At 37.3% G+C, this 27,558-nt stretch overlaps 1 protein-coding gene across 3 annotated transcripts in view; it reads right to left on the bottom strand.

Annotated features, from left to right (window-relative positions):
• Window positions 1–27,558, bottom strand: part of RARB (retinoic acid receptor beta) — a 1,029,560-nt gene that overhangs the window by 772,091 nt on the left and 229,911 nt on the right. For all 3 annotated transcript variants that reach the window (XM_074405735.1, XM_074405733.1, XM_074405734.1), the window contains exon 3: window positions 13,642–13,727. The gene's annotated coding sequence lies outside the window, so the exon portion shown is untranslated. The remainder of the gene's footprint in view (window positions 1–13,641; window positions 13,728–27,558) is intronic.

Raw genomic sequence — 27,558 nt, 5'->3', positions numbered from 1 at the left:
CATTGGAGAGTGAAGAAGGACTCCTAGAAAGGAGAACACCAGAGGAAAGAATCCTCCAACTAAATAGAAAGTTTGTCCAAGTCTCTGGTTGACCATGTGTGTGTGGCAGAAGCCAATACAGACTGTCCAAGTCTCTGGTAAACCATGTATGTGTGGCAGAAGCCAATACAGACTGTAGCTAGTTTACAAGACCTGAGATTTGATCTGCTACTCACCACAGACCAGAAAACATTAGCAGTTTCAGTCTAACCAAATTAATTGTTTTCTAAAACAAAAACATCATGACTCTTCAAAAGAACATAACAAAATTTCAAATCTTTACAACTTGATATTCACAATGTTCAGCACATAATCTAAAATCATTAAAAATATACAGAATCAAGAAATTATAGGTAATTCTTAAGAGAAAATGCAATCAAAAGAAGAGAAGTCAAACAATAATCCAAAGGTTGGAATTATTAGGCAATGAATTTTAGAAGGTTTTTAAAAATAATGATAAGTGAAGGAATATTATAGTAGGTGAAAATACAGAACATTTAGCATAGAAAAATAAAATTTAACAAAAAATCAAATAGAAATTCTAGAACAACTCATTAGGAAAATTGATATGACTAAGGAAAAGGTTAATCAACTTGGATTTTGCTCTTCAAAATATGCTAATAAAAAGAAAAGCCACAGGATAGAAAAATTATTTCACATATACATAACATATATAACACATATTCTATAATATACATACTACATATATGTATATTATACTGACAAAAGTCATATTCTGAATATATGAAGAACTCTTAAAAAGACAAATGGGTAACTAAAAATGAGCACAAACTTTGAACAAAAACTTTACAAGAGAAGACATACAAATGGTCACTAAGCACATAAAATATTATGTTTCTTGATAATTAATTATCAAGGAAATGCTAATTAAAACCACAATGAGATACAAAGCCCTTAGCTTAGGATGGTTAAAATTAAAAAGGCTCATAATGCCAAATGTTGAGAAATGGCAAAGCAACCAGTACTCTCATATACTCCTGGTGGGAACCCGAAATGGTGTGAACACTGTGGGAGGTTGTTTGGCACTTCCTTCTAAAGTTACACATGAACCTGCAGTATTGCATTGTACAATCTACTCTGTACATTTGACATTATATGTTCTATGGCTATCCTGTTCATTTTTGTTCACCCAAGAGAAATAAAAGCATCTGCCCACATAGAACTCATACACAAATGATCACAGTGCATCTACTCACACTAACCGAAACATGGGAAGAACCTGGATGTCTGTTAATAGGTAAATAGAGAAACAAATTCATAAACGCATGTGAAGGACTAGAACTCAGCATGACAAGAAATGGACTACTTTTCACCCAACGAGAAGCACAAATATGAAAATCTGCTGAGAGAAAGAAGCCACACACAAGAGTACATGCTCTGTGATCTTATTATATATTCTAGAAAACAAAAACTAATCCACTTTGCGAAAAGACACGTGGATGCCTGGAATTGAGGGTGAAGGAGGGGTGGTCAACAAAGAGACAAGGACAGCTTTGGAGACAATGAAAATATTCTTTATCTCAATTTTGGCAGTGGTTTTATGAGTGTATACATCTTTAAAACTCATCAAATTGTGCACTTTAAGTGGAAAGTTTATTGAATATAAATTATTTCTTAAGTTTACTAACAAACACAAAGGGCAAACTAAGAAATGCTTATCACAACAATATAACACACTTGTCTATTTCTTACATTTTTAAGAGTCCACATAAGTGTATATGAAAAATAAGTGATTCAATAAGCAAATGAGCAAAATATTAAAAAATCATTTATAAAATATATAGTATGAATGGCATTTTAAGAAGTACTCTTTTTCACTCAATAGTTAAGCAAATACAAATAAAAACTAAAAAAAAAAAAAAAAGAAAAAGAAAAAAAGAAAGAAAAACTATGAGATACCACATTAGATTGTTCACTGAATGGGCAAAATTAAAGGTTGATGACGGTCCAGAGAGTAGGACAGCCAGTCTCATACACTGCACATTATAAATTGGTGCAGCATTTCTGAATGGCAATTTGGCAATAGCCATTCAAATTGCATGTCCAGAGGCGTTAACCCAGAAATTCTACAGCTGGAAATATACTATTCAAATTACCATTGTACATATACAGAGATGTTCATGGAGGCATTGCTTGTAACAGCAAAAATCGGAAACAACGTGGAGTCAATGAGAGACTAGTTATACAAAGTATGACACATGAGGTAATAGAATACTATTTTGTCATTGAAAAGAACGTTGCTCATTAATATGTCTTAACATTAAAAAAATCAGTAAATGATGTTATTAAGTAAAATAACAAAGCAAAACAAAAAAAAGCAAGCTTCACAAAATGCATACAGTGTAATTTGGGTAAAGTAAAAGATATACATCTATATTTACTAGATATTTGTATGTATACATATATGCTCACACATATATGTATACGTACAAATATATATATCTAATAGATTATATCTATATCTATCTATATCTATATCTATTAGAGATATAGATATAGCTATAATAGATATAAATATTGTATCTATATATAGATATACAGATACAATGTATATATACTATACATACTATGTATATGTATTTTACTATATGTATTTATAGATACGGAGATGTAGCTATAATATCTATATATAGATATTTATATATTTACTATACATACTATGTATATGTATTTTACTATATATATCTATAGATACATAGACTATATTCACAGCTATTCTATCCTATTATTTATAGATATCTATATATCTATAGATATATATAATAAAACACATAGATATTCAGATATAGATATAAAATATATAGATCTATATAGATGTCTATATATCTATAAATATACACAGTAAAATATATATACATAGTATGTATAGTAAATATACAATGTATATATAGTATACATATTTGTATGTATATATTTGTACGTATATACATATGTGATCATATACATATATTTGTATGTGTACACCCCTCATATGGGGTGTCAGCATACTTGTACACATACAAATATATTACACTGATAGAGACATTGTCAAGAAACACACACACTATTAATGGTAATTACTCCGGTGGAGAGAAATGAGAGGGAGGGAGTTCTAATTTAAGAAATCTACCTCTACGCTGAGTTACAAAGCTTTTCTTTTAAATTTTCTTCCAATGATTTGAAAATCACTGCACTTTTAATTATTTAATTCATATATAATTTGGTATTGTATATATTATATATTGTAGCAAGTAGGAATTCAGTTTTATATGACTATATTCACAGCTATTCTATCCTACTATCACTATCACTCAAAACTTCTACTGAATTTTAATTTTTAAAAACTTCTTCAATTTATGTTTTTTACTTTTTTTTTTCTTTTTGAGACAAAGTCTCTCTCTGTTGCCTAGGCTTGAGTGTGGTGGCAAGATCATGTCACTGCAGCCTTGACCTCCTAGGTTCAACCAGTCCTCCCAGCTTAGTCTCCCAAGTAGCTGAGACTATAGGTGTGCACCACCACGTCCAGCTGTTTTGAATGTTTTTGTTTGTTTGTTTGCTTTTAAGAAACAGGTTTTTGCCATGTTGCCCAGGCTTTGTTTTTGACTTTTAAAGATAATTCTAGTATTGTTTTATAGATGCATTACATTGTTAGATCATCTTTGAGAATACTAATTATAATTATAAAACTATCTTGGGGGTGAGGTTATCAGTTTATTCTGGTCTCTTCTATGAGACGGGTTTTTTCCTTGTGTTTCTCTTCTATGATACAGCCTTTCCTTACACGTTCAGTGGTCCTTGGGGATTCTATCACACATCTGAATGAAGCCTGGGTGGCAGCTGTGTGGATCTGGGTGGAACCTGTCCACGGCAGGCTTCTCAGAGAAAGCAGGTTGGGGGGGCTTCGATGATCGCTCTGCTGCCTACCCCACAAACACCGGAGTGGGAAGAACTTTAATCTAAAGTGCTTCCACTCAATCACATTCCCTGTGTTCAGGATCATACTGATGTTTTTCTTTCTTTTTTTTTTTTAAAGAGAGTATTTCTCTGATCTTTCAGCCTGAGGGTAATTGCTAGGATGCCTATGCTTCACCTCTGGAGGTTGTAGAGAGAAGTAGTTCAGACTTGTAATTATTTCCCCTGTCTTTAGCTATGTATCTCACTTCTGGTCTCTAGAGTGAATCTCTCTGGCCTTCTCCAGAGAAGATTGTCATTTCTACCACTTTGGAGCCCTCAGTGTGTTAGGCTGCGGCTTCCTCCACTTCGTTGTTATTGCTCGTGCACCAATTTTAAATTTCAGAAATGTATAGATGTTTTGTCTGCTATATCACTCCCCCTATTCTCTTTGCTTTTGAAATGGAAGAGTTCCCTGATACCCCTGGCAAGATGTGTGACAGGGGTGTGGCTCACCTGTTCAGTCACCCCTACTGCTCAGACCCCTTACGGGACAAGGAGCTCGCAGACAGACAGGCAAAGGAGGCCAAGTGGGCACGTGTTAGAGTGTACCCTTTTAGCCTTGCCATTTGCCTGCAGGTTGAGTGTTAAACAACTCAATGGACCCTCTGCCTTTTTGCAAGGACAGAGGGCCAATGTGACTGCCTTCTGTACCCCAAGCTCTTGTGCAGTGTCCCATAAAAATTGGGTCATACTTAGACTTGAAGGATAAATGCATCAGTTTCCCTGAGTGGTGGAGATGGCTCTCAGTGGGATAATGAGGAGGCAAAAGGGGGATGGAGTGGGAAGGTGATCTTCCCTTGGAGTTGGGCCATCCAGCAACAAAACTCATCTCCGAAAAACCCCAGCCAAACTCTTCAGCATTCAGATGTTCCTCCTCTTCTTTCTTTCTCTGCTTTTCATTCTGTCATTTGTTTGCTTGTATCATCTCCTTGTGTGCTGGTATGCTCTGGAGCCTGGGGATTGTGAACACCAGACTCCAGAGCATACCAGCAGACAAGGAGAGGATACAAGGGTACTGTCTTGTATACAAGGGTATCTTGGGTACAGAATAGGGGTCATGGTGAGCCAAAAGACAACTTTTTGGGTGAGAAAAGAGGTATGCCTGTTCTCATTTAGGGTGGCGGGTATCCGGGCTTGAGAGTGGCTTTTGCTGGGGGACTGCCCTCTTCTATCCACTATTTCCCCGTCTCCTATCCATATCATTTTTATGGTTTTATCTCAGGTTTATACCTTTACTATTACTTTAATTTGAAGAAATAGAAAGTAAATGCACTTTCTCAATTATAACTTTTACCTGGAGGCCCAAGAACTAAGTGTTAAGTCAAGCAGTGTTAGCTGTCATTTGAGACAGCATCCTTACGTGGTCGTGAGAGGCATCCAGAAGAAATTACCAAAAAGGTTCTATTAAAATAAAAAACTAGGGAGCCAAAGAGAAAAATGTCACTGCATTGGGGATGTCACTGGAAACCCATGGAAGAACAGTTTATTTGTATTTATGGGAGTGGAATTCAAATTTTAAGAGTATGAGAAGTAAGTAATATCTACCAATGAGTGGCAACTTTAACCGATCAATCTTGTCCCTCAATACTAGTTGACACTCTGAGAGCAAACCTTACTTCTGACCCCTCTTTTTGAACCCTTTGTAAGTAGTTGCCTTTTCCCTTCTTGAGACCTCCCAGATACTGATTTGAAGCTTGTTTTTCTATTTTTATTTCTGCTCAGTATATAGGCAAATGCGTCCTGTATCCAGGTTCTATTTTGTTTGCTACTACCACAGGGTAAGCCTGAGTTTCATCTATCACTGCCTCCCCTATGACTGTGCACGACACACAAGCTGATCAGGCTGGCACTCTTACCCGTCTCGTTCTGACCCCATGAAAGGCAACTGAGGAAACGGCGAAGCAGTGAAAAAAGAGTGAGTATAGGTGTAAATACATTAGAGTAATAATGTGATTATAATTTCCTTAAGGGCAGCAAGAAGGTCTTGTTTTTCTTTATACCCTTAAGAACTTATCAAGCACAATAAGCTCTAATTAAGCCAAATTCAATTGAATAGAGCATTTTCCACCTCTGCAGTACTTAAAAGCACCAATTACATAATCCTCTCAGCACACCTACAAGGCAGGCAATTATAAATTCTTCTCATCCTAAATACTGAGAAAAGGCAGAACACACATTCTTCAATTTGAGGTTATCTCATACATCTTAATGTGTCTTTTAGCCAACAATATTAAATATAACCATTATTCTATTTTTATTCATTTCTTCCACAGATGTTCATGGACTACCCATCATGACCCATCACTGCTGTAGGCACTGAGAATACGGCAGTGTAAAAACACAAACAAAATCCCTGCCACTGTGGAGCTTACATTGTGTTAAGATGAAGGTGAGCCATGCGACATCAAAATGGTAGCTTTTTACACATTTTCAAATTATTTCAATTCTTTCATATTGAAGGGAAAGGGATTCACTGATCCTTGGACAAAAAAGAATCCACAAAGCTGTGCCTCTTACCCATGATCACAAATTTGCTTTCCAAGCAAAGCTGTCATGGTTGGTGACTTAAGCATCAATGTCCCAAGAGAAAGGTTAGATTCTTGAGGAGAATAACTGTGCCTAAAAGCTCCATCCTTCAGGGGTGTCCATGATGTTTAGCAGCAAATCAACTCATTCACATAGGTTTTGTGATGTCTACAAGCTACAACAACAGAGAGAAGATACTGACTCATTGCTGAGTTAACGGCCCTGTTCTCCACATGGCCCAATGTGCAATATAATTTTGAAGTACTGTGATTCAAAGTGACCGTAAAGCCTCAGAAAATCACCCAAACTTTTATTTTATCCTGCTAAAGTTTATTTGGCTTTATCTTATCCTTGCAACTTCACAAGGATTATCAGTGATCCAGTCACAGGCATAGCTACTATTTATACAAATAAAATCAAAATTGCCTAGCCCTTCTCATGCTGTACAGTTTACATGCTTCCTATTTCTCACAAATGTACAAATTTAAAAGGAACTAATTAAAATTAACCAGAAATTGCCTTTTAAAAGAATCATAATTTTTTTCTCCATATCATTTTAATTTCTGTCAGTCATAATGCACCCCAAAACAATTAACTTACACAATACAGCGGCTCTAAAGTTATATTAGCTTTTATCTCTACTGTTACTGTGTTTATGTTCAAAAATATGAAAGCATAAATCATAAATAGTAGACTTATCTTATGAAAATGAAATGTCACTGTTTATTTGGCTCCCACTCATGACAAAAATAAATAAGGAGATGAAGGGAAAGATGAATCAGATCTATACAGGGTGATGCATTCCCTTTTTCCATTTATCTTACCATGTCAGCTCATGCCCTGCAAAAATGTTGCCATTAAATTGTAAGGAGGAAAATCTGACAATATAATCTTGGAGGTAACTAAAAACAAATTCAGTCAACTGGGAACAAGGGTGACTAATAAACTCCAATGAGAATTAAGAATCCGTTCAAGAAGCAGAATACACATTGATGTATTGCTGGAAAATATGACTCTCATTCCCTAAAAAGCCTATTCATATCATGCTCTTTAGATGTCTGAATTTTGGCAACAGTTCCCAGAAACCAAGCAAAGGTGATCATACAAGTAGAATGTATTAACTCCATCTCCTATGGCGGAGGAGCAGGCAGGGCTTGGGAGACTGACATTACATGTATATATCAGGCAAAAGAACAAGAAATGGAAGAAAATAAGAGTAGCCGAGGACATGTTCTCTCATTTCTCTTTGCTTACTGGTAGATGACCATCTGTTTCCCATCTATAGAAAATAAATAATGCAATCAGAGTAGGAATTCAGATGGGTAAAGGGACTAGGTGTATATTTTCATATCTTGTTTAATTTTGTTTTTAAGAGATGGGGTCTTGCTATGTTGCCCAGGCTGGCCTTGGACTTCTGGACTCAAGCAATCCTCTTGCCTCACCCTCCTGATCAGCTGAAACTGCAGGTGCATGTCATGGAACTGGGCAGAATAGCAGATCCAGATAAAACAAACTTTCTGCTATCTTAGAATTATGGAGGATATGATTCTCCTTTGTCATGATCACGGCATATACAGAAGCATTGAGTTATATTTCAGACACCTGGACTATATGAGGTTTAGGGACTTGTAAAAGAGATCCTGACTAGTTCACACTTTATGGGCAGATCCATCTAATAAAATGGGATTCCTTAAATATGCCAGACTTACAACAGAGGTAATGCGTTGCCTGAAAGAAAATCAGCAATATGAAGAAACAAATCTGGCAAAGTGGATTGATCTAAAAGTTAAAGCAGAATTTGCAAGAGACCAGTGATTCCCAGTCACCCCACCACCATGACTCCCATGTCATCATCTCTTTCTTCCCCTCCCAGAAAGGAGAGAAAAACGACAGAGATCAGTCATTCCCAAACTTTAAGGAACATAAGAATCAACTGAGGCTCTTGTTAAAAATACGTATTCTGATTCAATAGGTCTGGGAACAGAGGGAGAGAAGGACTGAGCATCAGTACTTTTCGTACTTCCCAAGTGACGCTAATGTTGTTGGTACATGCACCACACTCTGAGTGGCAAAGGTCAAGAAGATTGCATCTATCTATCATATAGGACAATCCATCCACTGTTGGGACCCTTTGAGAAAGGCTATCATAAAAGCAGAAGGGATTTTCCTTGGGCTGGAAGGTAGAAGACTTACGGTAGTCATAAATGCAGAAGAGGACTACACTGCTAAAGGCAGCTGGGAGGCATGAGGGTAGGTAGTTCATAGAAGATTTGTAGAAAGTAAAATGGGTGAGGGCTCAAGACTTAGAATGACTTGAGTTAGAATCCATTTTCCTAGCTATGTGATCTTAGACAAGCTGTTCCACATCTTTAAGTCTTTCATATAAAATGTGTTAATAACTTACTTACCGTCAATAATTGTTGTTGATTGTTGTGAGGATTAAATGAGGTAATGTAGGAACAGTCCTGAAACCTGATGAGTGCACAGAATGCAGTTGTTCGTTGTTTGCCTTTTGACTCTCAACTTCATTTTCAACCTTCCTGCCTGAAAGTAATGCTACCCAGACCCCCAGCAAGTTCGTTTCTGTTTAACCTCTGTTAACCAACGGGAGATATTGGAGGAGGAATAAAAGTCGGGAGAAACAATAGGTCATATTTTTTCTCTTCCTTTTTTTTTTCTGGCTCTGGAAGTGACAGCAGTCGAATCCCAAAAGCCTTAGAAAGGTGAGCTCATTGACTCTGATTGCAGCAGCTGCCATCGCAGTGAAAATGGCAAGCAACTCTAGGTGACTGCCAGGTGCTGCATTCGTGCATGGTCATGGCAGCTGCAGCAGCAGAAACAAATAACTGTGGTCTCCGGCAGTCTCCGCAGCAACAGCAACACTGGGCTCCAGGGCTCCTGAGGGTCAGCAGGAGTGCAGGCTTCTGGCTTCCTGCAGAGCCATGTTGGTGGTGATTTTGATAACAGCTGTGATACTAAACACTGCAGCACTGTGAGCGGCACAGCCCTGGTGGGGTCCATGAAACACCACTATTTCTTTTGTCCCTTGGCTTCAGCGGGTTAGAGGCTACTCAGGGATTAATCTCCAAATAACATCTCATCTTCTCCCTTCTTGATTACCTAGTCCTTCCAATACTTTGCTAAATAATTCACTTTGTTAAATTCTCTTTGTTTGAAATAACTAGAGTTACTTCTATTTTCCTGACTAGACACTGACAAGGACAATAATTATTACTGGCAGTGACGACGTTTTTGGGCTGCGGTAAGGTGGGCAAGAAAAGTCTCCCTGGCTACTGAACCTTGGTCCATAGGAGGTTTGCAGCCTGAAGTCACATTTCGTCCTTCCTCCTCTCCTCTCAAACCCTCCCCTAAAACACACACACATATCCAGATGTTATAATTCCAAGATTTCTGGTTATAATGGCAGATTTTTGAAATCAAACATGTGATATCAGACTTAAAATAATAGAAAGACTGGGCCGGGTGCGGTGGCTCACACCAGTAATCCCAGCACTTTGGGAGGCCGAGGCGGGTGGATCATGAGGTCAAGAGATCGAGACCATCCTGGTCAACATAGTGAAACGCCATCTCTACTGAAAAAAAAAATATATACAAAACATTAGCTGGGCATGGTGGTGCGTGCCTGTAATCCCAGCTAGTCAGGAGGCTGAGGCAGAAGAATTGCCTGAACCGAGGAGGCAGAGGTTGCGGTGAGCCGAGATCGTGCCATTGCACTCCAGCCTGGGTAACAAGAGCGAAACTCTGTCTCAAAAAAAAAAAAAAAAAAAAAAAAAAAAAAGAAAAGAAAGACTGGTAACTAGAATGACAAAATCCTCCTATAAAACTTAATAAACAAAAGAAATAAAAAAAATTGAAAATAAAGGAAATCTGAGAGCCAGTCAGGAGTCCAAGCATCCATCATGAGTCTCAGGGTGAGAGAACAATAAAAGAAAGGGGCGGAAATCATAAAAATAATATGAAAAAAATTCGCAGATTTGATGGGCAAGAGACTCCAGATTGTAAGATTTCCTTGTGTACTTAGATCGCACAATTATTAAACTGCAGAAAATCCTGTTAAAGATTCTGAAATCTTTCAGAGGGACACAATATCACATACAAAAGATCAAAGATTATAATGACATTGAACTTCTTGAAGCAACACTGGAAGCTGGCAAGCAGTGGAATAACTTACTTGGAAGCTAAACAGGAAATAATTTTGAAAATTATTTTAATTTCATATAATAATTCTTTTATATAGTTACTATATTAATCATTTTATGCAGAAACTAAATTATAAATCCAGCATGAGAGTAAAGACCATAAATCCAGTGCGATTGCTGCCTTTTGATGCAGAAGACCTCAAAAAGTATTCCTTCAACTGGCCCTTTCTAGAAAGCCACTAAAGGTTGTACTCAAATCAGAAAGTAAAACAAGAGAAAAAAAAAAAAAAACTTGGTATCTAGGGGAAAATGTATTGCCCTAGATTGGATGGTCCAAGAGGGAACTCAGAGACAGAGATCTGAGGGCCAGCAGGGTGATGGAAGAAGAGCAAGGGGAAAGAAAAGGCAAGTAGCAAGCGTGTTACCAAGCAAGGCACCACCGTGGGCAATCAGATCTTGATTCTGTTGGGGAACTTCTGGGAAACAGGGTGGATCACATGGCTCAGAATTATCCCTTTCAAAGCACAAAGGAGATAGGTTTATATCAATCTTGTCAATCATTTGTTTAGAAAAATTCCCAGAGGGATTTAATTCTCAGGTGCTTTCAATTCCTTTATGTGAGTGGGCAAGACAGGCCCTAGAGGGTAAGGAAGTCCTCAAGACAAGAAATGCAGGTGCCAGCAGTTGGAAGCTGGACACATATGTGCACCAGGCACCATCAGTGACACACATGAATCCACCCACATTCCATTGGTGAGGACTAGCCACAAGGGCCCACCTACGTGCTAAAGAGGTTGGAACATGTAGTCCTGGTAAGACAGTGTTTTTCTCCAACAATTACAGACTCTGAACAACGGGTTTGTGGGGGGGTGCAGTGGGGGCAGGGTGTCAGTCATTGATGAGCAGCTAACTTCTGCCACAAATGATTTACTCTTTTACCCACTCACAGCCACTAAAATGGAATTAGTGCCACTGGGAGATATGTGATATCATCCTTGCTCTCAGTTATTTTCCTTCTAAGTTGATTTTGCTTCATCAGAAGATACAACTAATGACATAGCACTTCTTCTCACTCTAAGCTCTAGTTAGCCTCAAGAATAGTATATGCAAATCCCAGGAACCCATTCAATTCAATTTAGTTTAATTCAACAAATATTTATGAAGTCCTTCTGTGCTGTGGACATTGGACATACAATGACAAATAGGACAATTTGTCACCTTCTAAATTCAAAGTGCAGGGAACTAATCATTCCAAATGGTATCTGACACTGGTGACCTACTCTATTCACATGTCTAAGGACATTTTTTTGTGATATAGGTGATACCTAATTATCAAAATAACACCTTGATGTTCAGCAAAACATCTAAAATCTCATATGCAGGAAAACTACTCATCTGCTCATATCCAGATCAAACGTCATCTTTGAGCAAACCTGCTCCCAGGAATTCCAAATGCAATTACCAACTTCTTTCTAAGTGTCCCGTAGGACTCTGCGGATAACTATAGAAAAGTTCTGGGTTGTATTTTAGTTATACTTTTGCTTCAAAATTTTCTCCAAAAAAAAAAAAAAAAAACCATTTAAGCTCCCCTAGGGCTGGAACTTACCTGTTCTTCATAGTTTTCCAAGCACCTAGCATAAAGTAAACATAATATACACCCTTATATGAATTATAAGTGAATGAAGTAGGATTTACCATTTTTTTATTTTTTTATTTTTATACTTGGAATCAACCAGTGACTACTGTTAGAAATTCACCTAGATCTTGGTGCTGGGCATTTTTTTTAAAAAAAGGTTGCATTTTAAAATGTTTTCTGTAGGTGTCTATGAAGAATGCTCCCTGTAAGGCATTTTACTTAATTGCTAGTACCATTTATCTGTGAATATTTAATGCTAATTGATAATGAATAATGGATGCTAGATGATTATGATTAACATATTGGGCACTTTTAGTTTAGAAATCTAGTAGGTATATACAGAAAAATACTCGCTGAAAGTTCGCAATCTCATGCTGGAAATTCTGGGTCCTTACCCAGCTCTAACACTCAGTTGTTATTTGGCCTTGGCAAGCCACTTAACTCCCTTCTGTCCCCATTTCCTCTTCCACAAAATCCAGAGGATAATAGTTATACAGTCAAAGTAAGAATTTTAAAAACTGTAAATCTTTTTTAACTATCCAAAAACTGCTCAAATATTAGCTCTTGTGCTGGGAGTTAAACAAAGAAATATCTACGTAATCTCTCTTAGGCAGCTTATAGTTGTGTTATAAATCAACATGAGAAAGACAAATAGCTCTTTAGATTAACTCTACGAAGGGTACAAGAATTCAGGTTGCAGAAAAAGAAATCTAAGTGGCCAAAACCACATGAAAAGATACACAGTCTCACTCTAAATTTTAAAAATGCAAATCCAAACAATGAAATCTTTTTTCCACTGACTAGATTGCAAAAAGTTAATAATTTTATAACACCTAAGTGTCCATGATGATATGTAAAAGGAAACACTTTTAAACACTGTTGAAGGAAACAAAATCACTATAAATAATTTTCAAGGAGAAGTCAGCATAGCTGTCAAAGCACCAATGTGTTTTAAGAGTCGATACCCATGATCCACAGTTCTACTGCTGGGAATTTATCCTATGGAGACACTCAGAAATAATAGTGTATGTAAAGATTATGCATGGCATCATTTATAATAAAAACTGCTAGCAATTTGAATGCCTACCAATTAGGGGTAGCTTAAATAAATAATGGTTCTTGCCAACAATAAATCAAGCACTCCTCAGACATTAAAAACAATTAGCTATCTCTATGTATGTGTATAGGTTGTGGTAACAGGAACTACTGACACTGATTCCAGAATGTCAGTGACTTAATGTGATGAAATTTGATATTTTCACTCATGCTATAGCCCAATGCAAGTGCTCAGGTCACAGATTAGGGAGTTCAAGGGTATGTGCTCACCTCAGTCCTGTGGACATCCAGGCTGATGGAGGCTCTACCACCTTCAACATCTGGATTTCATGGTTGTCCTGATCATCAACATCCTGCTGACAGAATATGGGGAAAGGATTGTGAATGGATACTGTTATGGACCTCATCTAAAAGAGGAACACATCACTTCCACTGCGATTCTACTGGCTAGATCTCACTCAATTGGCCTCACCTAACTGCAAGGGAGTATTAGAAGCATAGTCCATTGTAAACCTAGGAAGGAGAGGAGACAGATTTGATGACAAAGACCAGCTGACAAGGTCGGCCATGATATTTCAATGTCTGTCAACTTTGAAGACAGAGAGTTAAGAAAAAAAATGCAATGTCCAGAATAGCATATGCCCATATGTGTGTAAGGGTATAGATTCCATGTCTTTGGATTTTTAAAAAGGCATATGCCAATATGCCACCATGTTTTTAGAAAGGCATATACAAATATGTGTATTTTGTTTTTATATATGTATACTCAAGAAAATAGCATGTGGTTATTTTGATGAGTGAGACTAAGGTTGTGGGGAGGAAAGAGACTTTACTTTTTCTTATACTTTTGTTCTTGGTTACATTTAAAAAAATTATGTATGATTTGCATTTTTAAAAATGCTTTTAAGCAATGACAAAAATATCCCACTACAGACACATGACTACTATCCCCATCTTAATTGTAACATAATTCATTTATAAATAGAAGCCATATCCATCTATCTATGGAGAAAGTGCTTCATAAAGATCGAACAAATTAAAGAATTAATGAAGAAATTGTATAAATGATATAAAGTTTAAAAAATTCAACTAAGCAAAGAATCAGTAGGTTTTGCGATTGCCATGGAAGTCTTCTTGAAGGATAGAGGATTTGAATTAGGTCCTGAAGCATGCCTTAATTTGGAACAGTTAACTTTTGTATGAATACTAGCACAGCGTATTGGGAAGCAAGAATATCCAAGCCTTAGAATTTTTTTAAAAAAGACATAGGCAGCATTCTATATTTCTAGAATCATTTTGTGTTTGCTAAGTTCTAATCATCCATTACTTGGTTTCCTCTTTCACAGCCTTTAAAACATTATGTCTTCCTCCTCTCTCGTTTTGTTTTTGGCCCTCAATATAACCAAGATTTTTCATTCTTGTCCTGTTTTCTAGGTACCTGCTCATTTGTTATTTCTTGCCATCCTCTGGGCCTCCACTTCCTCTTATATGAGACTTCCTGCTTTTATGGGCATCATCTTTCTGTGGTCCATTACCAGGAAAGGGGCTTTGGGACTTCCACATTCACTGCTTTCTCTTGCCTTCAACCCTCCTGCTTGTAATCATGTGAGTAATGCAATTTTACTGAAAGAGGCATATTTCCCTTCACTTCAGAAACCTTTGTTTTGTGTACGATAGTTAAAAAAATATGTACAGGGTTATGACTATTGTATTTTATCAGCTAGAAGCAAGGAAATTATGTGAGGAGGAATGTTGGCTTGTAAAAGATATTATACTGCTTTCTGCTTTTGCTCTATATCCTGCAGGTAAACTGACTGATATTTTAATTTCTTCAGACTCTTTTGAAAGCTCTCTAAATGAATGTTCTGAAGAAAATATATAACTTTGGTTATCATGCTTTATGGTTATTACTGTGTACACATTAAATGTGAATTAATGCAATAAAACAGTGCATTTCACATAAAAATACTATGAATTCCACTGCTGCCATTGACATAACACATGTATCAATGTAATTACGGGTTACAAATCTTTGCCAAGAGAGGAAGTAACATTTATTTGATATTCACTTATTGTGAGAATTCAAAACAAGTAAGGCCCTTCGATCCTGCACTTACACCTGATCCATTTCCCTTACTGGAGGTGCCTTTTAGGAAATTAGCATTTGCTTTAGACTTATCTTTAATTTGATAACAGGTGGTGGTACTGGAAATGTTTAGGTAAGACTAGCGTCAGTGACAATCCACACGCCACTAGAAATGAATAACTCTCACCACTGAAATTTAAGGAGATTCTGATATCTTCTCTAGATGTAATCAATTTTTACAAGGTATTTTACAGTCTTAATATTATACTAGTTAGACAAATAATATGGACGTTACAGCAGATTGTTAGGTGCTAGCCTGCAACAGACACTAACAATAAATGCATTTACAGACATTCAATTTGGAATTTGCATGTATGTGTGTGTGTGTGTGTATATATATGTATACATACGTATGTATACATATATACATATATATACGTATACATATATACATATATACATACGTATGTATACATATATATGTATTCGATTTGGAATTTGTGCATGAGTGTGTGTATATATGTATACATACGTATGTATACATATATATATACACACTCACGCAAATTCCAAATTGAATATATATATACACATACACATACACACACACACACATTCCACTTTAAATGAACTATCCAAACTTCATTAAAAATAGTGTTTATCCACAAATGAATTTCATGCATTTTGAGGAAGGAAAAAAAGCCCAGGCAATATTTAGAATCATAAACTGCAAGATTGTGTTTAAATATTATTATTTAGAGGCAAATCCTAACTGTGAAAAAATTTCATATCCCCTACAGCACCTAGGACAAAAAGTGGGTACTAATAAGTACAAACTGGCATGATTTGTCAGAACTTCTAGTTTTTACTCCTGCTATAGCTAGTTTACTCTACAAAAACTTAGCCACCGTGGCTATGAATATGGGGGTACATATGTACGTAAGCATGCCCCACAAGAAAAAGATTGTATTTATATCAGAATTTGTCTCTCCCAATTACATGTTGGTCCACATAAGTGATCCTTCTCCCATCTCCTGCATTTCCTGCATCTTCACTAATAGGGTATTTCTCTACATTCAGGGACTGGGCAGAGAAGACTTGACTTCAAGGAAGGTGGCTTAGCCCCTGGTCTAGGGATGAGCATAAGCCTAGTTCAGGACAATGTAATATAAGTGAGTATCTTCTGAGAAAGAATTTCTCTCCTTAATAAGCGAGGGTTTGGGAGGCCGAGGCAGGAGGATCACCTGAGGTCGGGAGTTCAAGACCAGCCTGACCAACGTGGAGAAACACTGTCTCTACCAAAAACACAAAATTAGCTGGGTCTGGTGGCACATGCCTGGAATCCCAGCTACTAGGGAGGCTAAGGCAGGAGAATAGTGCAAACCTGGGAGGCGGAGGTTGTGGTGAGCCAAGATCTCGCCATTGCACTTGCACTCCAGCATGGGCAACAAGAGTGAAACTCCATCTCAAAAAACAAACAAACAAACAAACAAACAAAAAACAGAGAGAGACAGAGACAGAGAGAGAGAGAGAGAGAGAGAGAGAGAGAGGTTACATGAGGAAAAGTGCTCTTTGCAGCATAACCTCCTACGTCCTGCCTTTGAATCTGTGTCAGATGGAACCACATGCTTTCAACTGTGGCTGCTATCTTGAAACAGTTAGAAAGACCAGGAGACATCAACCCAGCATCTTGACATTGTTCAGTCCCAAAGTCATCCAGCAGCTGCCTGCCTCTGGATTTCTTAGTACACAGACAAGTAGATGATTCTTTTTATACATTATTGCTGTTTTGTAAAACATTATTTAAGTATCTATTTGAAGTTTCTGGTAATTCCATAATTGTAATCAGCCATCTGGGTTGTGTGGTAATTTTTCTAGCAGTGTTGAGATGAGTCAGTCAAGATGTGAGGAATGAGAAACTTTGGGTTCAACAAGAACTGGGGTTCTATTGGGTAAGTACGAAAAAGGGAGAAGGCAATGGAGTTGAGAGTGCTTGCAGAAAAGGTGATTCTAATGAGAATCAGGGAATCTAAGCAAGATTAAGAGGAAAGTGAACACCGAGGGGTCAGATGAGGTCTTAATGAGGTCAGGGAAGTCTTGCAGAGCACATGTTGGAGTGAATGAAATGAAAATATAGGAGAGAGTTGTTAGACACGGAATGCTTGAAACTGGAATAAGAAGTGGCAGCCCTAGGGTTCATAGATGGACTTTGGGGAACCAGCAGTTGTGAAATGTGTTTATGGAATTTAAGAAATTTATTTTCCAGGTGCAGCCCCTGTCTAACTGAAATTTCTCTTCACCTTGTACACTTGACAGCTGAAAAAACCATATTATGGGAGAAGTAATGGGTCAAAATTTACAAAATAAAGTACTGTCTTAGTGTGGGGGGAAAAAAGAAGTGGAGGCTTTACAGATGGTAAGTCAGAAAACCACTTTGGAGATAGGGAGGTCAAAATCCAGAGAGATCAAGTTGATATAAAAGAGAATGAACACACACACACACACACACACACACACACACACACACACACGATCTCATTCATAAGTGGATAATATACTTAAACATTCTTATGCCATCCTCTCTTATATCCATGTCCTCCCAATCTCTGCCTATTTTGTGCCCTGTGTGGCTGATATCTACAAGTTGCTTCTCTCAGGTACCCTATTCCTGTGGTTGTAGTTGGGTTTAACCAAGGAAAGTCAAGGGAAAACAAAAGCTGGAGTATCTCTCTCCCTCCCCTATCCTTTCTTGACTTGGTTCTGGCAGTGGCTGAGTAGCAGGGTTACAGTTTCTGAAGGAGGCGAGGTGAGTGTTCCCCTCTCAGAGCTCCAAGCCATCTACAGGTTCCTGTAACACATCGCCCTCATCGTTGTGCCTTGCAGCCTAGAGGTGGCAGTGGCTTCATGCAGCCTTCATTCCCCATTTGTTCTCTTAACTTAGATTATACCGCTCCAAATGTTTCCTTCATTTAACTTTCTTCAATTAAACTTTGAGTGTGGTACATATCTTCTCCAGGACCCAAGCTATTTCAGTCAATTTCACAAACTGTGAAAAAGTTGACACATTTTAATTTACGGAATAGTCAACAATAGAGGAAAATATCTTAAGGAAATTGCTACAGGTTTTGATATCTAATATAAAATAATGAGATAGTAAACAATATTTTGGACTATAATGGAACTGTGAAGTTTTCAGAGTTAGAATTATCTTTAACAATTATAACCCATTCTAAATTCTTCATTTTTAAACTATTTTTTTTCAATACAGAGAGGTTAAATGGAAAATTTGGGGGGAAAATTTTCTCATGTAGACAATACTATTTTAATTTGCTCAGATGACCTTTGTGAAATGTGAAAACTCACAACCTTCTTATTCCCAACGTAATTTTATCTGGCAAAATAAACTGTATTATTTGTAAAGTAGAACTTAACAAGATCTAAAATTTTACTCAGGGAAGATACACTGAAACTGCTGATCTTTTAACTTATCCTAATTTCTTCATCAATTGCTTCTTTCCTGTGAGATATTTCTGGAATTCCTAGATTCATATTTAAAGATCATCTAAAAATTTCTTTAATTTACCATTTTACAAAAATAACACTGTTTACAGATGATTTTATAAAAGTAATGTCCTATTACCCAGAAGCCCGTGGAAAGGCATAATTACATGTAATACTATGCAGCTACTCAAGGTTGTTATATCTCCACAGAAGATACCTCTGTAAAGATGAAGCTCTGATAGGAATATTCACAGAAGAATAAATACCACATTTAATCTTTTACAGTTGTACAAGCCAGCAGAAAATATTTAATGACAAACGTTCTTATTTCAATTTGTTACACAATGCTTTTAACAATATACTATCATCGCTCATATACCAAGAGGTTGCCATTGATGCTATGTGTCAGGAAGATGCTTTTCTGATGACCTTTAAATACCACAATCCCAAGTGATGATGCAGAATGACTTCCTTTATCCCAAGACCTTCTTTAAAAAAATTCAAATGCTTTGGGATATGTCACTGAGCCAGTGAGACAGTATTATATCTTTTGCAAGATGTTAGAGGAGGGAAAGGCTGTTAAACCTTGAATGTCAGTTGTTACCTTTTACTAAGCTATTTTTACCTTATCTATTTGTCATTTTTCTTCTAAAGAGCACAAAAGACTATATGCAAAAGCATACAAAGAATCCCCAATATTCCAAACTACTGAGAAAAGGTAAGATTTTTTTTTTCTTTTGGGTTGTGGGAGCTGTGCACAAATATGAAAGTTGTTAAAAACAAATCATACCTTATGATGATGCCAATGAGGAAAAATTTCAAACCAGATTGTCCCCTCTATCGGGTGCAACATTTCACAAACGAATCTGTGACACTCATCAAGCCATACTCAGATCAGATTCTTACACTCCCAACCGGTGACTCTGATATTGAGCCAACAGTCGGTACATACACGCCACTTGAGAGGGGTATTTCTCCCACATTATTTGTTTAAGTCATGGGATTATCAAAAGGGCTGATTTTCTTTCTTCCAAAATCCCTATTTCCATTATTTCCCAGAATTCTTCTCAGGGAAGATACTGTGTGTATTTGAAAAAGATCCTTTATTAAATTACTGAAGGTTGAGAGAAAACCTGAAAGGCAAACCAGAAACAATAAACGGTCAACAAATGTCTTCGAAGAAGTGGAGAAGGGGTGTTAGAACTAAGGGGCATTATAATTGCTAAGCACTATGTTCCGTGGGGCTCACACGTACTGGAGTAGATCAGAATTTACCAACTCAGTAGGGAAGACTATATGCATTTTCTGTGATTTGAATGGGTCCCCTCCAATATTCAGATGTTGCCAATGTTATAGCCTTAAGAGGTAGGGCCTTTAAGAGATGATTAGGCCATGAGGGAGGAGCCCTCATAAATGGGATTTAGGCCCTTGTACAAGAGGTTTCATGCAACACTAAGCCTGCTTGCTCACTGGCTTCCATGTGAAGATACTTCATTCCTCCCTTCCAGAGGATACAGCATCAAGTCACCATCTTAGGAGCAGAGAGCAGGCTTCACCAAACCCGCTGACACCTTGATCTTGCAATTCCCTACTTCTAGAACTGTGAGAAAATAAATTCCTATAGTTTATAAATTACCCAGTCTACGTATTTTGTTATAGCAGCATAAAATAGCTAAGACATTGTTTAAATAAAATGCAGGAACTAAGAAAGGACTATAAAAGACAGTTGTTTAATGGGATTTGTGAAGACCATGAGCAATGCAATGTAAATATCATCGTAATGTGCATTGTAAACCCTCTCCTCTCCTATGAAATCAACATAATATTTTACACAACTTAATAATAATATTGATGTGATTGAATTATCTATCCAAGGGGGATGTAAGGAATAGTGGATGCAAGGCAAAAACAGAGATATTTGGACATTTCAAAATTTTTTAGATAAAGAAAGCAACTCACTTCTTTAGGAACTTTTTCTCTGCTTTTCTGTACGAAGCAAAAGTGTTCACTTTGTTTTTTTCATGATAGCACAAGGAACTTCTAGTTTCTACTTGGGATGTAGAAAGCTAGGAAGAGCTGTGCCTCCAAGCTTACAACAGCAATGGGAAAAGTGAAACAAGTTAATGACATTTCTTGAATGCATCAGAAAGCTGATATTGCTGGAAAGCAATCATCCAAAATATAAGGAGAGGCCAATGCCTGTTGAGAGAGACGAGATGTGAAGTGCTTGCTTATCTGGGGCAGACACAGTTAGATATCAGTGAGTCTAATTGAGCTAGAATAGTTAAGAAACTGGTGGAGGCTGAGTAGGGGTTGGTGAGAGATTATGTAACCATAAGACATGAAAATAAAGCAGTCCTCCCTTATCTACAAGGGACATGTTCCAAGGTCCCCAGTAGATGCCTGAAACTACAGATAGTACTAAGCCCTATATATACGAAGTTTTTCCTATACATACATGCCTATACATACAAGGTTAATTCATAGATTAGACAGAGTTGCATTTAACAACTAATAATAAAATAGAACAATTATAACAATATACTATAATAATAGTTACACAAATATGGTCTCTCTCTCTATATAGCTATAGACCATGGTTGATTACTGAAACCAAAGGAAGTAAAACCACAGATAAGGACTCCTGTATAAGGGAGTTCATACTCTCTTTCTTGCAAGCTTTTATCCATGGATCTCACAGCTTCTCAAAAAGATTGGTAAGAGTCTCAAGAGAGCATGTCTGATGGTGTTGTGGTGACGTTCTGAGAGAGGAAAACACCAGCTACTGTGGGAAAAGCACATATCTAACCTTCTTTCCTGTCTCTTTTGTGGGGGGGAAAAAAAGCCAAAATCTATGGAGTGAAAGACAACCAATCCTTTTGCCCTGAGGCAATTTAAGATATAAAAATACATTTTAGCCTAAGAAGGAAACAAAGAAAAAAAAACCCTCTACCCTTGGAGAAAGACCAGGAATATGTGCTGGATCTGGAACTACAATTAAGAAATGGAGAGAAATATTAAAAATGTTATACCTGAGGGCCAGACATAGTGGCTCATGCCTGTAATCCCAACACTATGCAAGGCCAAGGTGGACTGATCACTTGAAGTCAGGAATTTGTGACCAGCTTGGCCAAGAATGTGAAACCTCATCTGTACTAAAAATACAAAAATTAGCAGGACATGGTGGCAGGTGCCTGTTATCCCAACTACTCCAGAGGCTGAGGCAGGAGAATCATTTGAACCTGGGAAGTGGAAGTTGCAGTGAGCTGAGATCATGCCACTGTACTCCAGTAGGAGCAACAGAGTGAGACCCTGTCTCAAAAATAAAATAATAATAATAATAAAAGAATGTTATACCTGAGACCTGAGACACAGCACTTGCCTAAGACTTAGAGTGAACCAGAACACTCGGTTAACAAGCATTAATTTTAAAAAGTAATAATATAAAAACCACTGGAATGCCAAAGTGCAAAGGGAAGACCTAAAGCTAAGGATGAAACAGAAATTCAGTAAAACCCACTGACAAACCAGCTGCCACTCAAAACACAAGATATCATTAGAAGAATATGCAACCTATTTAACACTGAGACTAAGATAGTAACAAGAATCTCGAAGTAAATCCCTACTCCTGGTTGAATGAATTTAAACATGCACATTAAAGAATCAGCAGGAAGGAAAAATAGAGGTCTAACAAAAGAAAAAGCATGTCCACTTGTAAACATAAATGCTATTTACCTTAGACTGTATTGCCCAACACAAGATGTCTCATTTTCAACAAAAAATCAAGAGCTACAAAAAGGCAAGATAAAGCAATACATGCCAAGAGACAAAGCAGTCACCAAAACCAGACTCAGATATGACAATGATGTTGAAACTTAAAGGCAAATTAAAATATCTATGATTATTATGTTAAAGACTAATGTAACAGGAGAAGACATGCATGATTTGATGGGAAGTTCCAACAGAGATTCAAAACTGTAAGAAATAATTAAATGAAAATGCTAGAAATGAAAACACAGTAACAGATGCTAAGAATGTCCTCAACAGGCTCATAAGTAGACTTGATATAGACTAGGAAAGAACCAGTGAAGTGGAAGAAAGTCATTAGAAATTATCCAAACTGGAGTTGAAAAAAAGTGTGAAAATAAAAATAGAACATTCACTAGTTATAGAATAATTCCAAATAATTCAAAAGAAATATTTGAAAAAATGATGACATAGAATTTTCCAGATTACTGATGCTAAACCACAGATCAAAATAGATCAGAGAATATTGATTAAGATAAATATTACAAAAATACACCTATGCATATTAGTCAAACTGCTGAAGACAAAAGACAAAGAGAAGTTCTTAATGCAGTTCGGAAAGGGGGAACCCTTTACATATATAAGAACACAGATGAGATGTGGAGCCATCTTCTTTCCAGAAACTACCCAAGCCAGATTATAATGATGAGACATTTTATAGTGCAGAAAGAATGATTTACTTGTTAAAAGAAAAGTTTACCCTGAATTTATAGCCAGTGAATATAATTTTCAAACATGAAGTAAGAAAAACCTGGAGAAATACTTTCTCAGACGAATACTAAGAGAATTGATTTTAGTGTACAAAACCTATACAAAAATAAATGGCAAAGAAAAAAAAGTTATTGAGGAAGAAGAAAGATGATACCAAACAGAAATTTAGATCTAAACAAAAAAATTAATCACATCACATTAGAGGTGAAATAAATGAAAGTAAATAAAATTCATTTTTTCTTATTTTTAATGGTTCTAAAATAACTAATTATTTTGACCAATGGTAGCAATGTAGAGTGTATTTAAGAAAAAAAAAATGTAAAATATATCACAGCAATAACAGAAAGTTTGGGAAGGAGGAATTGGGAGTCTACTATTTAAGTTTCTTGAAGTCCTTAAATTAAACATTAAGCAGTATAAAAGTATTTGAAGATAGACTCCAATTAAAGTTGTATTGTATAAATCCTATACCAACTCCTGAACAATTTAACAAGAGGTATAAGTAATAAGAGTTGAGATAAAATAGAATAACAAATGCCTGATTATTCTGCCAAGAGAAGGAAAAGAAACAAGGGAGGAAAAAAACAAAAAATTAATGGAACAAATCAATTATAGGTATCAAGAGGATAGATCTTAACCTAATCATATCAATGATTATATTTAATGTGAATGGTCTAAATATACAAATTAATTAAGAGATTGTCAGATTGGGTGTAAAAAGAAGCTCCAATGATATAATGTTGATATGGTTTGGTTCTGTGTCCCCACACAAATCTCATCTCAAATTGTAATCCCCACATGTCAAGGGAGGGAGGTGACTGGATCATCATAGCAGTTTACCCCATGCTGTTACCATGATAGTGAGTGAATTCTCATGAGAACTGATAGTTTTATAAGTGTTTGAGAGTTGCTCCTTCACATGCTCACACCCTTTCCTGCCACCTTGTGAAGAAGGTGCCTGCTTTACCTTCTGCCATGATTGTAAGTTTCCTGAGGCCTCCCAAACCATGGGGAACAGTGGCTCAATTACATCTCTTTTGTTTATAAATTACCCAGTCTCAGGTAGTATCTTTCTATTAATAGTAGTGTGAAAATGGACTAATGTAACTCTTTACAAGATATCCACTTTAATTAGAGAGGTAAAGATAGGTAAAACATAAAAGAATGAGAAAAATATACCATGCAAACACTAATCAAAAGAAAGATGTAGTAGCTATATTAACATCAAAGTGGACTTCAGATCAAAAAAGATTATCAGAAATAAGCATTACAGAATGATAAAAAGGTCAGTTTTTCATGAATTATATCAATTTTTTATCAGCATACTCCTAACAAGAGTTTCAAAATGCATGAGGCAAGAATTGCCGAAGTCAAAAATAGAAATACACAAACCCACAATAGTTACATGTTGTAATATTCTCCTCTTAGTAATTGATGAAAAAGTAGAAAGAAAATCAATAAAGATATAGAAGAGCTAAATAACACTATCAACCAACCAGATCTAACTGATATTTATAGAATACTCCAGCCAACAACAGCAGACAGTACATTCTTTTCAAGTGTTTGGGACATTCATCAAGACAGATCATCTTGTGTCATAAATAAGCCTTAAAAAATTGAAAAAATTAGAAATCATAGCAAGTTTAGTTTTTGGACAATGATATAACTAAGCCAAGGATCAGTAACAGAAATATATTGGGAAAATCTTTGAACATTTGTAAAACAAACATATTTTTTAATAGCCCATGGCTCAAAGAGGACACTTTGAGAAAATTTGAAAATATTTTTGACTTAATAAAATAAAAATTAAACATATTAATTTTTGCATTAACTGTAGTGCATAGAGAGATCTTTATAGCATAAAATCCTTATATTGAAAAGGAAGAAAAGGGATTTGTTGATTAAGATGGTGGAAAGGAGGCAGGACTAGCTTACAGCTTCTGCTTGGATGGACAGAGCGGCATGTGGAGACTCACATCACAAACTTTTGCTCCAAGGACTACTGCCAAGGACTACTGCAGGAACATACCAGGAAATCCAAGAGAATCCACAGACAGTTTGAAGGAACTGGCTCCCTGTGACACTAAAAAACTGTGAGTCTCCTTGCTTTCTCAATGGGGGTGGGAGGGTGGGGCTCACGGTCTGGGATAAGTTCTTAGCCCTGGTTACTGGCTGCCTGGAAACAGACTCAGTAATGTTGGGATGCATGGTGGGAGTGAGATTGACCTTTAGGACTGTAGGCTACATGGAAGTGGGGTGAGGCCTGTGACTGCTAGCTCTCCATCACTTCCCTGGTTACCTGTGTGACTCAGCAGAGACAGCCATCATACCCCTGGTCAAATAAGTCCATTTGACTGGGAGCCACTCCCTTAGCCTCCACAGCTGTAGCAGCAAACCCTTTCCAAAGAGAGGCTGAGCTCAGACATGCCAATCTCTGCCCCCACCTCGTGGTCTTTCTCTACCTCCCCTGTAGCTGAAGACAAAGGTCATAATCTCTTGGGAGTTCTATGGCCCTGCCTACCACATAAGAAACCTGAATACTTAATCAGATGTCCCTAGGCCAAGTTTGCGTCCTCCCTATGGGAATGCAACTGATACACTCTTGAAAGCACCACCTCCTGGCTGGAAGTCACACAACACAATACCAGGGCACTAAACAAAAACAACAAAGGACCCTCACAGAGTCCACTTCATTCCCCTGCTAACTCCATGGGAGCTACAACCTGAAGAGGTATCACATCACAGGACTCTTTGCAGACACTCCCCAGTACCAACCTGAAGCCTGGTAGCTCTGCTTGCTGGCTAGACCAAGAAGAGCAAAAACGATCACTATAATTTGGCTCTCAGGAAGCCTCATTCCTAGGGGAAGGAGGAGTACACCACATCAAGAGAGCACCCCACGGGACAAAATAATCTGAACAGCAGCCCTTGAATCCCAGATCTTCCCTCTGATGTAGTCTACTTAAATAAGAAGGAACCAGAAAAACAATTCAGGTAATATGACAAAACAAGATTCTTTAACACTTTCAAAAGATCATGCCAGCTCACCAGCAATGGATCCAAACCAAGATGAAATCTCTGAGTTGCCAGAAAAAGAATTCAGAAGGTTATTAAGTTAAGAGAGGAGGTGCCAGAGAAAGGTATAGTCCAACTCAAAGAAATAAAAAACATGGCACAGGATATGAAAAGAAAATTCTTCAGTGAAATAGACAGATAAAAACTTCTGGATATCAAGGACACATTTAGAGAAATGCAAAATGCAATAGAAAGTCTCAGCAACATAATTGAACAAGCCAAAAAAAAGAACTTCATAGCTTGAAGACAGGCTTTCAAATTAACCCAATCAGTCAAAGACAAATTTTGTTGTGGTTGTCTTTTGAGATGGAGTCTCACTCTGTTGCCCAGGCTGGAGGGCAGTGACTTGATCTCATCTTACTTGCAACCTCTACCTCCCAGGTTCAAGCAATTCTCCTGCATCAGCCTCTTGAGTAGCTGTGATTACAGGCACATGCCACAATGACCGGCTAATTTTTGTACTTTTATTTAGTACAGACGGGTTTTACTGTGTTGATCAGGCTGGTCTCGAACTCCCAACCTTGTGATCTACCTTCCTTGGCCTCCCAAAGTGCTGGGATTATAGGTGTGAGTCACCGTGCCTAGCCAAATTTTTTTTTTTTTGAGACGGAGTTTCGCTCTTGTTTCCCAGGCTGGAGTGCAATGGCGCGATCTCAGCTCACCGCAACCTCCGCCTCCTGGGTTCAGGCAATTCTCCTGCCTCAGCCTCCTGAGTAGCTGGGATGCACCACCATGCCCAGCTAATTTTTTGTATTTTTAGTAGAGACGGGGTTTCACTATGTTGACCGGGATGGTCTCGATCTCTTGATCTCGTGATCCACCCGCCTCGGCCTCCCAAAGTGCTGGGATTACAGGCTTGAGCCACCACGCCCGTCCCAAAAAAATTTTTTTTAATGAACAAAGCCTCCAAGAAGTTTGGGACTATGTTAAATGTCCAGACCTAAGAATAATTGGTGGTCCCAAGGCAGAAGAGAAATCTAAACATTTAGAAAACATATTTGAGGGAA

The sequence above is a fragment of the Saimiri boliviensis genome, chromosome 9, assembly GCF_048565385.1.
Source record: "Saimiri boliviensis isolate mSaiBol1 chromosome 9, mSaiBol1.pri, whole genome shotgun sequence".
Taxonomy (NCBI): Eukaryota; Metazoa; Chordata; class Mammalia; order Primates; family Cebidae; genus Saimiri; species Saimiri boliviensis.
The sequence above is the reverse complement of the archived record's forward strand: the minus strand, read 5'-3'. Positions and strand labels throughout refer to the sequence as shown.